At 36.2% G+C, this 13,086-nt stretch overlaps 1 long non-coding RNA gene across 1 annotated transcript in view; it reads right to left on the bottom strand.

Moving 5' to 3' along the window:
- The window catches only part of LOC126832487 (uncharacterized), a 77,428-nt gene extending 66,532 nt beyond the window's left edge, over positions 1–10,896 (bottom strand). The window contains exon 1 of the long non-coding RNA XR_007684734.2: positions 10,560–10,896. This is a non-coding gene — a long non-coding RNA (uncharacterized LOC126832487). The remainder of the gene's footprint in view (positions 1–10,559) is intronic.
- Positions 10,897–13,086: the final 2,190 nt, after the last annotated feature.

Below are 13,086 nucleotides of genomic sequence, written 5' to 3'. Positions count from 1 at the left end.
GGTATAAACTTCACCTCATTAAGCCTCTCTTAGGAGACTGACCCAACTCCCACAGAACCAACAGGAGGTATTTTAAATGCATAAAAAGATTTTCTTTTTTACTTTCAATTTTAGTTACTACTGTGATATTGTTTGTATTTATGCATATACTTTTTTCTGTGATATAATTTAACCTGTCTCAAAATAAACACCATATGTTTGGCGCAATATAGCCCGGTTGGTGCTGACGTGCCATAAAACCATATTTCATTACTTTCATTTCCTAGAAAATGGTAATTTGTTATTTTCTCCTTTTGCCAGATAGTTGCTAGTTAAAGTAACAATGTAAGCTTTTTCATTTTTCAGCAAATATATAATTTCTGACGGCTCAATTCACACTAATATGTACTCAGATTGATTATTTATACCAACGCAATATCATCTACCGTACATAATTCAATCGGGTTTTAAAAAAGGGGGTCATCAATTGGTTTCGCGGTAAATAAAGATGGCGGTCGCCTTGTTACACTGGGAGCAGTATAGATCGATATCATTTTTCCGTTCGGTAAATACTGAATTGAATTGAATCATGTCTGGACTGGTATTGTTTATTTAAGATTTAACGTCCACAATATTGTAGTTTGCAAGGGATTCTATAGCGTCAAAATCCCACATAGAGTCTTTAATTGGGGAAGAAGATTCTTCTTGTATGCAAAAGGAGTGTGGAGGTTAATTAACTTTTGAATTAAGAACATCAGTACACATTGACCTAATTTTTGAGTATTTTTAACTTAAGACTTAATCAAATTTACAAGCGAGTACTAATTGAATTGATAATACTAATAGACTAGATTACGTCAAGTTGGGTATTATGTTTGGTTATTTTGTTTGTTAGTAGACCGACTGTCACTTTCATGAACTGCGTAACTAGATCCAGTCAAAATCCTATATTGTTAAATGGCACTACATATTACATCGGCAAAAATTATAACAAATTACACAATTTAGACAATCTGAGCAATTAAATATATTTATTTAATTATTGGCGTATATTCCTGAAAATGATATCCGATTTCCTTTTATGTTAGAAATTGCGAAACGATACCAGCTGGTGAACAATAACATGCTAAATGTTGTGGTCAATCTAATGTTAACATGCAAATTTTCCGTGTACTTTTATGTCCCATACACACAAAATCTGAGCAGCACGGCAAACCAATAGTCAGTATGATGAGCCATTAACTTCAAGTGATCTGCACATCAGCTTCAAGGGTACTATGACGGGAGTCATTGTAGTAGAAATGAAATGAAATGAAATGGGGTTTAACGCCCTACGGTTCTGCTCCTAAACTGGGCTAATGAAGACAGGCATACGCCATACAGTGTGCTATGAGGGAAATTTTGCCCGGGCAGCGGCGCTACGGCCTACTCTTATATCGAATTCCAACTGCCAATGGATCTTGTACGTGCACGCCAATATGTGCACGGGACCTCGGTTTTTAGTCCCATCCGAACGACTATACAGTTGTCCTTGTCAGGCCCTCCGTCCTGCATCACTGACAAGGGGAAACCACGCCGGAAAATCTGGATGAACTTTCTCGGCCAATGCAGGGATCGAACACCCGACCTCCAGACTAGCGAGCCAGCGTCTTACCCACTTAGCCACGTGATCCCCCATTGTAGTAGAACATTAAAATGAAACGTAATTGACATCTGATAAACAGTTCCTTATTTAAACAAATATATACAACACCAAAAGATGAATAGCCAACAGCTAAATCGCCCATGGGACCAGATTGGCGTATAACAAGATTTTTGAAAATCACCACGTTTAATGGCTGACATGTGCGTGAAAGTGAGATATATCAACATTCACACCCAGGAAACATCACCAGACTTCTCTGTATCGTCATTGTCTTTATATAGATAAATTACTTCACCAACATATTATTAACAACAAGTATTAGTGATGTCATGAGAAGGTTGTTAAGAATGCAGTTGTAGAGACGGTGATTAAGCATATAAAAATGAGTCGTTATTATATTAATGTCTTGGTGCCAATGGTCTCGTCTCGACAATTCGGGGCCAGTTTGATACATGATTTTCCACAATAATGGAAATTACACAGTCATAACAACGTTTATCATGCATCACATAAAGTCCCAACTACGACACAAATAAACGTGGCTATGATCAGACATACGTCAAGAATCTTATATGGAACACGAATAAAGCCAGCGGTTATGTTCTGAATATAAAGAACAATTAGGTTTAGCATGGACGCAAGCAATAAGAAAAGGCTAAATGTCGCCAAGGGTATAATACTATAAGATCATGTGATAATCTATGATGGCAATGATAGATTTGCAATATGTTTAGTCATTTTTTTAGTTAACAACCTGGGATCAGGTGTCTTATACCGATGTCCTGCATTAGGCGAAGTGTTATTTCACTGGCAGATTATGGATTAATTAGTAACAGATTACCAAAACAGTATACGTAAATGTTAACTGTCTTGCGTAGTTTTTTTTCTCGTGAATTTGGCACTTTTTACACCAATCTGATTAAAATACAGATCTACATTTCGTTTCATTTTTGTATACTTTCGATGCAAGTTGTACTAGAAGGTTGTTCGGGCAGTCAACAAGAGTTGTCGCATATTTTTACTTTTGTCGGTTATGTAACATTTATAATACACTAAAATCTGATTTTAGAGAAACAACTCATTAAGTAATTATCAAAATCATTAGCATTTGTTTGGCCCATGCTAACGTTTAGTATACAATACATTTAATATCATGGATTTAGCTGTTCAAATAAATATACTTGTTCGTTTCAAGACCTTAAACTGTGCGTATCAATCCACAGTCAATCGAAACGATTACATATAGGCGTAAACACGGTGTATAAATATAAAATCAATCAGATGATAACTATGGTCATAAAGCATCCATAAGGTTTTTCAAAGTAATAAATGGCCATAACTTAGAAATAACTATCGGAAATCGTTGAAAATCAATAGGATTCTTTGTCTGATGACCTGAAACACTGTGTACAAATTTAAAGTCAATCGGGTATTAACTGTAGCCTCTAGAGAATCTACAAGATTTTTCAAAGTGAGCAAGGGCCATAACCCTGGCAATAATTATCGAAAATAGTTGAAGATCAATAGGATTCTTCGTCTCATGACCTACAACACTGTGTATAAATTTAAAGTCAAGCGGATATTAACTTTAACCTCTAGACGTCCACAATATCTTTCAAAGTGATAAAGGGCCATAACTCTGGCAGTTATCAGAAATTGTTGAAAATCAATAGGATTCTTCGTCTCATGACCTTAAACATTGTGTATAAATTTAAAATTAATATCCGATTGGGCAATTGTGGACGCCGGACTGACAGACGGGGGCGACGACAATACAAGACCACATTTCAATATGGGCGTATAAAAACTAAAATGATATTTAACGCGGTATTCCATGGACTATCTTATAAATGAAATGAAATGAAATGAAATGGAGTTTAACGTCCTACTGTTCTGCTCCTAACCTGGGCTAATGAAGACGGGCATACGCCATACAGTGTGCTATGAGGGAAATTTTGCCCGGACAGCGGCACTACGGCCTACTCTTATATCGAATTCCAACTGCCAAGGGATCTTTTACGTGCATTCCAATGTATACACGGGACCTCGGTTTTTCGTCTCATCCGAAGGACTAGACAGCTATCCTTGTCAGGCCCTCCGTCCTGCATCACTGACAAGGGGGAACCACGCCGGAAAATCTGGATGAACTTTCTCGGCCAATGCAGGGATCGAACACCCGACCTCCAGGCTAGCGAGCTAGCGTCTTACCCACTTGGACTATCTTATAAGCGAATCAACATAAATATGCTACTTATTGTAAACAATAAGTAGATTGGCAAATGCAAAATTTTATTTCCTAAACAATGCTCATGATATCACCTACATTCCATTCTTAGCATTAGTGGCGATAAGGGTTCGGCTTGTGGAGCAGGCATTTTTAAAAAGGGAAGTAACTCACGAAAGTTGAATTTATTAAGCCCAAACATACACATTCTTAAGGCTGACTCATTCTCATTACATTACTATATCCAATGCATATTTTATTGGGTGAATAATTTCACTTTCTGTGGGATAATGTGCGGTCTTAAAAATGTGTTTGTTGAAAATCATAAAAGATCTAATGGGATTCGGGTTATTTCAGGTAGAAACTCGAAGAATTTGAAAACGAGGAAATAACTAATTCCCGATATTTTTATCTTCAGGTGAGCATGTTTCTGTTTGTCCCCAACAGAATTCACAATTATAGCATTAATATTCAAGCCATACTTTTCTATTATATCTCAAAGGGATTGTGTGCGGTAATGTAATTATTATTTACTTCTCTAACTTCCTTCCGCGATGGAACATAGCGTTTTGCTGGAACCATTCGGTTTGATACAAACCTTTATCTTTATTGACGTCTGTCTATAATTCTATGTGTGTTATTTTTCTACCTTACTGCACCAAGAAAATTGTACCAACTTGCAAATGGTACCACGTGTTCAGTAAACGATAAGCATACTCGGGACTCCTGCGCCACTACTAATAATCCAATTTTTTTGTTCCATGCTTACAAATTTCCAATATGAATTTCTTTCGGACAGACCTATGTCCTGCTACTATGAGGTCACATAGTTTTGAAACTCTAGGCATGTGGAGAACAAAGACGTTTTCACAAAGGTTAGACAGCCTTTTGTTGGTTGGCATTCGAAGAAGAGTAGGCGGAAACGACAATATCAGGGCAAATGTTCCTGCGCAGCACATGATCGTCTTCGTTAGCTCGCTTTGCGCAGAAAATAAGACGTTGAACCTCATTTTCAGTGAACTTTTCACCTAACGACAAATATATATAGATCATGTTTAACAGACCCCCTTGTCTTACATAAATAGACAATGTATCAATTAATTTGGAAGCATAACAATATATCATTGATTTTCGCTTTTATTACATCCTTAACAACTTTTTTTTGTTATTAGCTAATTTCGGTCTACAACAATATTTATCTTATTAGTGGAAGAAAAAAAAACTTACTAAAAACGCGATAAACTGGATAAAAACAAGATCGATTACTAGAAAATAACAATGCTTGTATATCTGACACACTATTATTCTATTATTGAAAACAAAACTGAAACCATTCATGTGTCTCTAATTTGAAAAAAAAGAAAGAAATATATACAACCTTAGAAATGTTCAATCAAACACAAAAAAGAAAGAAAAAAACCAACGCAGACAGTCTAGCATTAAACAGTGCATATACTCTCGGGTTTCAAGAGGTTTAATTAGATGTACTCAGGATTCAGTGTCGTCAATAGTTCCTGGTATGTGAAGAAACCTTTTAATACGCACAGTTTGAGGATTGGAAAATGAATCGTCAAAAACATGTACCTAATAGAATATTTTATGTGGGCTAGTTTAGTTAGAGCGTAACCAGCCCCTCTTGAAATTCGCAAGTTCTATACGTCCAACATGACAACAAAATCTGTTCATAGTGAAGACATAAAATTAATTTTGCCCAAAATATCGGGAGTCTCAAACAATTACATGAAAATTATTATTGATTCTGTCGAGGATTATTCCATGGGTTAAACTTCCAAGACTTCTAATACAAGGTAATCTCGTACGTAACGCCACATATGACCTGACTTTATTGAAAATTTAACAGATCTGCAAGACAAGTGTGTAATTGTCCCATAATTACATGTGGTTGCCATAAAAGATACGCCCACTTTTGCAGGGGATGGACATAGAACAAGCTAAAAAAAATTGTGATTTTTGTACAATTAGAGGCGATAATCCAGGATATTACGGTCCGATATGCGCGAATATCGAGACCTTCAGGTTATAAACATACATTTAAAGTTTCATTAAAATCGAATAAAAATTGTGTCTTCTATAGGGCCCACAATTTTGGTATTACATACTTTTGTTTGCGTACAAGTAACGGCCAGTTTGTCGGGCAGAACTTCGAACTCGAACATCATCAGGGTGTAACGGTGATATTTTTACACGATTTTTTAAATCGGATAAAAATTGTGACCTCTAGAGGGTCCACAAAATAATCCACGAAGTTACAGACCGATATGCGCAAAAATCAACAGGATTAAACATAAATGTAAAGTTTTACCGAAATCGGATCAAAATTGTGACCTATAGAGTGTCCACAACCTTGATTATTATACCTTTACACTATTTGCGTATGAGGAACAGCCATTTTGTTCGGCAGAATCGGTCCGATTTTCATGAAATTCGATCTCAACCATTTATGGTGTAACATTGATATTTTGAACTTTTTTTTAAAAATCGAATAGAAATTGTAACTCTAGAGAACAAGCTAAAAACAATCAGGGTCCATAATCCAGGAAGTTACTGTCTCGTATGCGCGAATATCGAAAAGAACCGAGATATTTTATCTATAAAATTCAATTCAAGTTCCATCAAAATCGGATAAAAATTGTGACCTCTGGAGTGTCCAAATGCTAAAATCGTGATTTTTCGGACAATCAAGGACCATAATCGAGAAAGTGTCGGTTCGATACATGAAAATATCGAAATGGACCAAAATCTGTTTGAGATGAACCTATATTGCAAGTTTCGTCAAAATCGGTTAAAAATTGTGACCTGTAAAGGGTCCACAAACAAATTGTGGATGGACAGACATCCGGATGGACAGAGGCGACGACAGTATACGTCCACAAATATGTCTCTTAAGGAATTTGGCATAGAGAACACAGCACATTAAAGTCGATGATCGTCGTTTGCATTTTCCGTACAATAGCTAATGTTTCACGGTTTAATCATGGTTAAAATGTATTCTTATTTATTATTTAAAGGAGCTAAATCGCTAATATTTGGGACCTAGAAATTGACACAAATGGGTCGCAACGTATAATAATGTAATATGAATGTAAATAAACTGATTTGCATTCAATCGTGTCCGTTTTTACTCTCTCAAAGCAGTTATGTTCGGGAAAATACGCCAGAAGTCTCAATCGAATGGCAATCTCTAGCGTCTGGTTATTCCCGTCTGCACCGATAGTATTTATTGCGCATGCTCTCCAGATAAGAATTTGGGGTTACCATTTGACATGACTTGTAGAATATATCTAACCTCGTTCTTCGAGTCGCTTGCTACAAACTGCGCTGAAACGCATTATGGTACACGATTCGTGTACCAATCGTAAAATGTTTTTGTCTTAAATATTGGATATCAAAAGCCCATCTTTTCCCGGTAAGATCACAACATCAGTGTTGATTTAAATTGACAAATAATTCGTGTTTTCAATGTCGATGGTTTTAGATGGTATTGAGTTAGAGACTTAGCTACTTTAACATTTCATCAAGAAAACAAAATCCAGATAGATAATCCCCTAGTTTGGATTCAGTCGGGATTGGAAAGACTCTGCCGATGATTGTAGGTGGCGTTAGCTTGCTTTGACATTTACCCTGTCAATATCGTCTCCAGGGGGATGCCGAATGTTGAAACCTTTTCAGTTCACCATATAGTGAATAGAATTGAACCATTTCTAGACTAATATCCCTATTGGAGATCCAACTTTCACAAGAGATTAACACCCCTCCAAATGACGACCAGAAACTTTAAGTAATCAACAAATTGAATCTGGTGATGGATTTGCCCTTACTTCTGAAATCTATTAGTGAAGAATGTTTAGACTTCGTTTATGCTACAAAATTAGAAATCATGGATACCAATAAAATGACATTTACACATCTCGCTTGGATTGCGACTGGAAATATTGATGTAAAACGAAACCTTAGTGTTCAACAATTCCATATGATATTAATTTGCTATTCATATGCCTCGATATACGATAAGCACCAGATATGAGGTGTGTTTTACAAATTCATGGTCGCTATCTGATTCTGCCATAGTTAGAAATATATTTGTGTCATAATCGGCAGTAGGATATAGTTACAATATAATATTATATGAACACAGGGTGTCACTTTCCATTATTGGTATTTTTTCATGTTGCGACTCAACCTATTGTGGTTAGGCAATTTTGCTTAATTGGTGTACCGGGCCACTTGTTGAGGATCAATTGTCCTTGATTTTATATAACGCAACTTATGTGGTCGTATGCTTACTAGTATCGGTGTGATAAATACACTCTGTTGAAGTGTGGAAGAAATGTAAATAAAGTGTTAAATACGTTCGATTTAAGATTGCAGTATATTTTGCTGAAGTGATAAAAAACACTCTATAAAGCACCCTGCTGAAGTTTAACTCAAGTGATAATCACTCTATCGAAGTGAATGTGGCGTGATAAAACACACTTCGTGTCAATGGCCAAGAAGCAGGAGCGACACTCCATTTTCGCTTTAACAGAAGTGTGTGAGAAGCGAGATTAATCAAGTGCCCACGAAGTGTAAACTTCAAGGAAGCCTAATTTGCATATTTGATTGACCTTCATCATCACTTCCATATCTCTTGTTATTAAAGTGTGATAACAGTGAGGGGTCACGGTGGCCAAGACGCTGGCTCGCTAGCCTTGAGGTCGGGTGTTTGAGCCCTGCATTGACCGAGAAAGTTCATCGCGATTTTCCGGCGTGCTTCCCCCTTGTCAGTGATGCAGGACGGAGGGCCCGATAAGGACAACTGTCTAGTCGTTCGGATGGGACGAAAAAACGAGGTCCCGTGTACACATTGGCATGCACGTAAAAGATCCCTTGACAGTTGGAATTCGATATGAGTAGGCCATAGTGCCGCTGTTCGGGCAAAATTTCCCTAAAGCACCCTGTATGGCGTATGCCCGTCTTCATTAGCCCAGTTCGGAGCAGAACAGTAGGACGTTAAGCCTGTTTTGATTTCATTGTGATACCAGTGAACACTTCCAGATATCAAGGTTATCACTTCACACACCCCTAACTGACGTCTCAACACTATGTGGATGGCGTCATGCATGGTTGCGAGTTAACCGTCCACATAATTATTGCCGTTGACATCTATAATAACGTGTAAAAGCTGCACAATCCCAAATTGTGTTTTCCAGATATGTTGTGGATTTGCTAGTTCCTTTAGGAACGGTCTTTGATCGGACGGTGTCCGCTGATCGTTCCTGTATAGCTGCAATATGAAAATACAACGTCTATGTCAGAACAACGGTGTCACCGACTTACCCCAAATTTTGAAATCTCCTATGTACTTATATAGCATAATTACGTCAAATTAAATAAGGAAACGACGCTAATGCCCCTAACTTTTAAAAGCACGCATAATATACATCGATTTCCAGAGAAGATTTTCTTAAAGGTCTTTTTTTCTGGCTTCAAATATGATATAAATTGTTATTCAGACATTTATTCACATGGAAACCCATAATCAATTCCGTAGATCTCTGGATGTCTCAGTTATTGAATGGATTAGACCATCCGCGCTATATAATCGGTTACCGTTAAACTGGATGTCAATGGCATTTGCCAATCAGCTATTTCATTTCATAACTTAAAAGACCCATAACTTTGATCAGAATAAAGCAATGTCGAACACCAGTTTATCTAAATCTTACATAATGTATGTTAAACATATATAAGATAACATACACGTGGATGATGTTGCTTCACTATCCAAACATTTGTACATTAAAGTCAGTTAGAAGTGCACTTTAGTGATAAATTGCTACACGTTCGTTGAATTAAATAAAACATTAAACCGAAAGGTTGGCACTATACTGTCAACGGATTTAATCACACGGGAGAGTGGGACTAGCATAATCCACTCAATACAAACTACTTCTGGACTTGCATATTCAACTCAATACAAACTACTTCGGGACTAGCCTATTCAACTAAATACAAACTACTTCGGGACTAGCATAATACACCCAATGCAAACGTCTTCGGGACTAGCATAATGCTGCATTAATTTTAATAATTCGCTAGCGTGCTGGGATCTTTAGAAGTGACAGGCGAAACCGATGATGTTAGACAAGGTACCCTACTCCTTGTCACATATCAGCTAGGTAAAAGCCTGGGATCGAAGCCATGCAACTTGATTGAATGAAATGTATTTATACTTGAGATGGCCAAGGCCACACAGATCACCTGTTAAATCGAATTAATTAGCGATATACTGTAATAATAATCAGAAACAAATTCTTCTATTATTAAAGGACTAACGCTAGACCATACGAATCTTTCATAAGAACTTCACTTCGAAGTTATTATTTTTTTTAAAAAATGAGAAAACCATTTAAGGCTTAACAAAAACTATTTCAAATATTTGATTATAGTTGAAGTCAACAGTTTATTCTTTTTTTAGAAACAACTCAAAATAATAATAAGCAAAGTAAAACAGAAAAGGAAAACCTTTTCTTACCTTAAAATCAGACGCTGCGTTAGTCCAACCATTCTAATCTTTCAAATATTTGATATAATTCTACACTGTGGGGTTTTTTTTATCTTGAGAAATATCTCAAAATAATAAGGAGAGTGAATCAACTTTAATCAAATCAAAAAAATCTCGAAATAATTAAAAGGTTTAACTTGTCTTACCTTAGAATCAAACTCTGTGTTTTCGGATTTTAAGTCCAAGCATTTAAACTTTCAGTCAAACAAAATACGCTTTCTCCAAATATTTAATAAAATTTATATTCCATCCCGATATTGGGTTTGTATATATATATATACTTTTTTTTTACTTTATTGTGATCGTTTTCTAATCTAGAGTGGTAAATACTCTAATGATCCCTCTTTACGGGTAGCCTATGCTAATGCGAGTAGATCCAATGTCAGTCACTGCCAATAAAAGCCTCAATCTTTGAAAAGTCTGGCTTTTAATATTGCGACACAAGACCGAAACTATATAATGGGTTGTTTCTGCGTCAAGGAATACGAATGATGTAAATGAAGTTGAAAGGATAGAAAAGGGAACGTATTGACAGCCCGTCTAAAGTAAGAATTAACACGTATTAAGTATTTCCTATCATACAGTAAGACTTCATTGATTCATTTGGAAACAAGACGCCACGCTTTACATTGCCGTGTTAACTCTTCGAACTTTTTAACCAATCACCGAACACCTGAGACACGAATGAACTGAAACATTTCTTCACAGAACTAGAAAATATTTATATAATTATCAGCGCTATCTATTCAGAAATCCTACACTAGTGTATGTTAAACGCTGAGTGTCTTAGCTTTTATCCTACGCGTTCGTCGTTCGGTACTGGTTGTATCAGCCATACAGGCGAGAGTTTTATTCACATTTAGTTTGCTCAACTGTATTTGGCATGATAATGTCTCGACTTTACGGCATTCAGTTACTGATTACAAAGTCCACTTGTACAGACATTGAAAAACACAATTTACCCAAGAGACCTCATTAAAAATCTTTAATGGCGTTAACTTGTTTATGTTACTTATGAACCAATGACATTTAACGCATTCCCCTATAAACCATAAAATAATGTGAATGGAAATAATAAGCAGTAATTGATAAAGTAGCAATCGAACATTTTTTTATATTAGCTACGGCCAATAACATCTAACTCTTTATCTGATAAAGGTTATCAATTATGAATGGGTAACAATTAATGAAGTAGCCAACAGCTGCCTAGCGAACGTTTCTCGAGCATTTAAGGCCAGGACAAAAAGCAAATTTACTATATGACTATATGAAATTGACACACACACCCCACCCTTGCTCAAAACAAAATTGCCAGTGTCATTTGACTTAATGTTGATTCGTTTAGGAGTGGTAACTCTTCATTTGACTTTATGTTGATTCGTTTTGTGAGGTGACAACTCGCTGAACAAACGTTTAATCGTATATAACCTGTCCCGAGATCAACACCCATTCAATATTTTGTCCTGTTTCAAAGAAGCTGAACACCCTCGCCTTACAATATTGATATATCGATGGTGTTCAAATTAAGACTGTGTGTCACTATTTTGTAAATAATTTTGCAAAGTGGTGAGCTCCTCTTGTTGATCAGTGCTAGGATTGTCGATGCTAGTGTGGATCAAATGTTTTTTTCTTGTTGAATGCAATGATGCCTCCTTTATTGCTTGGCATTGGCGGCAGTATGAACCAAAGCATGGTTGAGAGGGGGGGGGGGGGGGTCATAACGCATTGTCATGATTCGTAGTTTTACAAAGCAACCAGTTACGCATGTCTTGTATTTTTACATGGACATAAATAAAGTATTTCCTGGGATGTTGCGGTATGATTTCAGTCTTGAGTGCTTGTCATTTTCCGTAATCTGATATTTAAAGAGATGTAAACCTCATAAACCTCCTTGATTGTGGTGAAATAAAAGTATCGTGATATGTTATTTCAATTAGTGAATATGTTATTTCAATTATTTAATGGGCAAGCTCTATACTAATACATTTTTGTTTGTAATGATTAAGTGGAAATGTGTCAACAAAATAGGCTGGGACTGTGAAAATCCAAATTTACTATGTGACATTTGCTGAGATTTTGAATCGAAACGAAACATTTTCATTCCCGGGGAAGATCTTTTATTTTTTTTCTAACAATATTTATTCAATCAATAATTTACATATCTAAAGATAAATGGCGATTGAAGTCAATTGCTATCCCAAATTACAAGTTACAATGGGATCTACTTCATTTGTCTTCAAAACACCCGGAATGGCGGTCTTCAGAAAGGCTTTACAATAGTTTTAATGTCACCCTACTTAATATATTAGGTCTGCAGCCAAAATTTCTAGCTTGCTTAGAAACACAATTCCGCTACAAAGTCCTCCCTAATAAAGAAACTATACATTTTTTGAGAGCTTATAATACCAGGAAGACAAATCCAGAGAGTTCCAAGCAAAATGTTTGCACTTCCTTGATTTAGGGCCAGATGAAAATTGTGATAATTTTCAAGTCAATACTATATTCATACTAACAATTGTGAAGTTGACATAAGATTAAATATTGGCGAAAACACCCAATGCCTTTATCCTCGACAAAGAATATGCTATTGGTTAAATTTTGATTTAAACCAAAAAAGCAGAAAACATAATGGACAAGGTAACATACAGAATTTTGGAAATCCATTGACGGTAA

The sequence above is a fragment of the Patella vulgata genome, chromosome 9, assembly GCF_932274485.2.
Source record: "Patella vulgata chromosome 9, xgPatVulg1.2, whole genome shotgun sequence".
NCBI classification, from domain to species: Eukaryota; Metazoa; Mollusca; class Gastropoda; family Patellidae; genus Patella; species Patella vulgata.
This window is presented reverse-complemented; position numbering and strand designations above follow the sequence as displayed.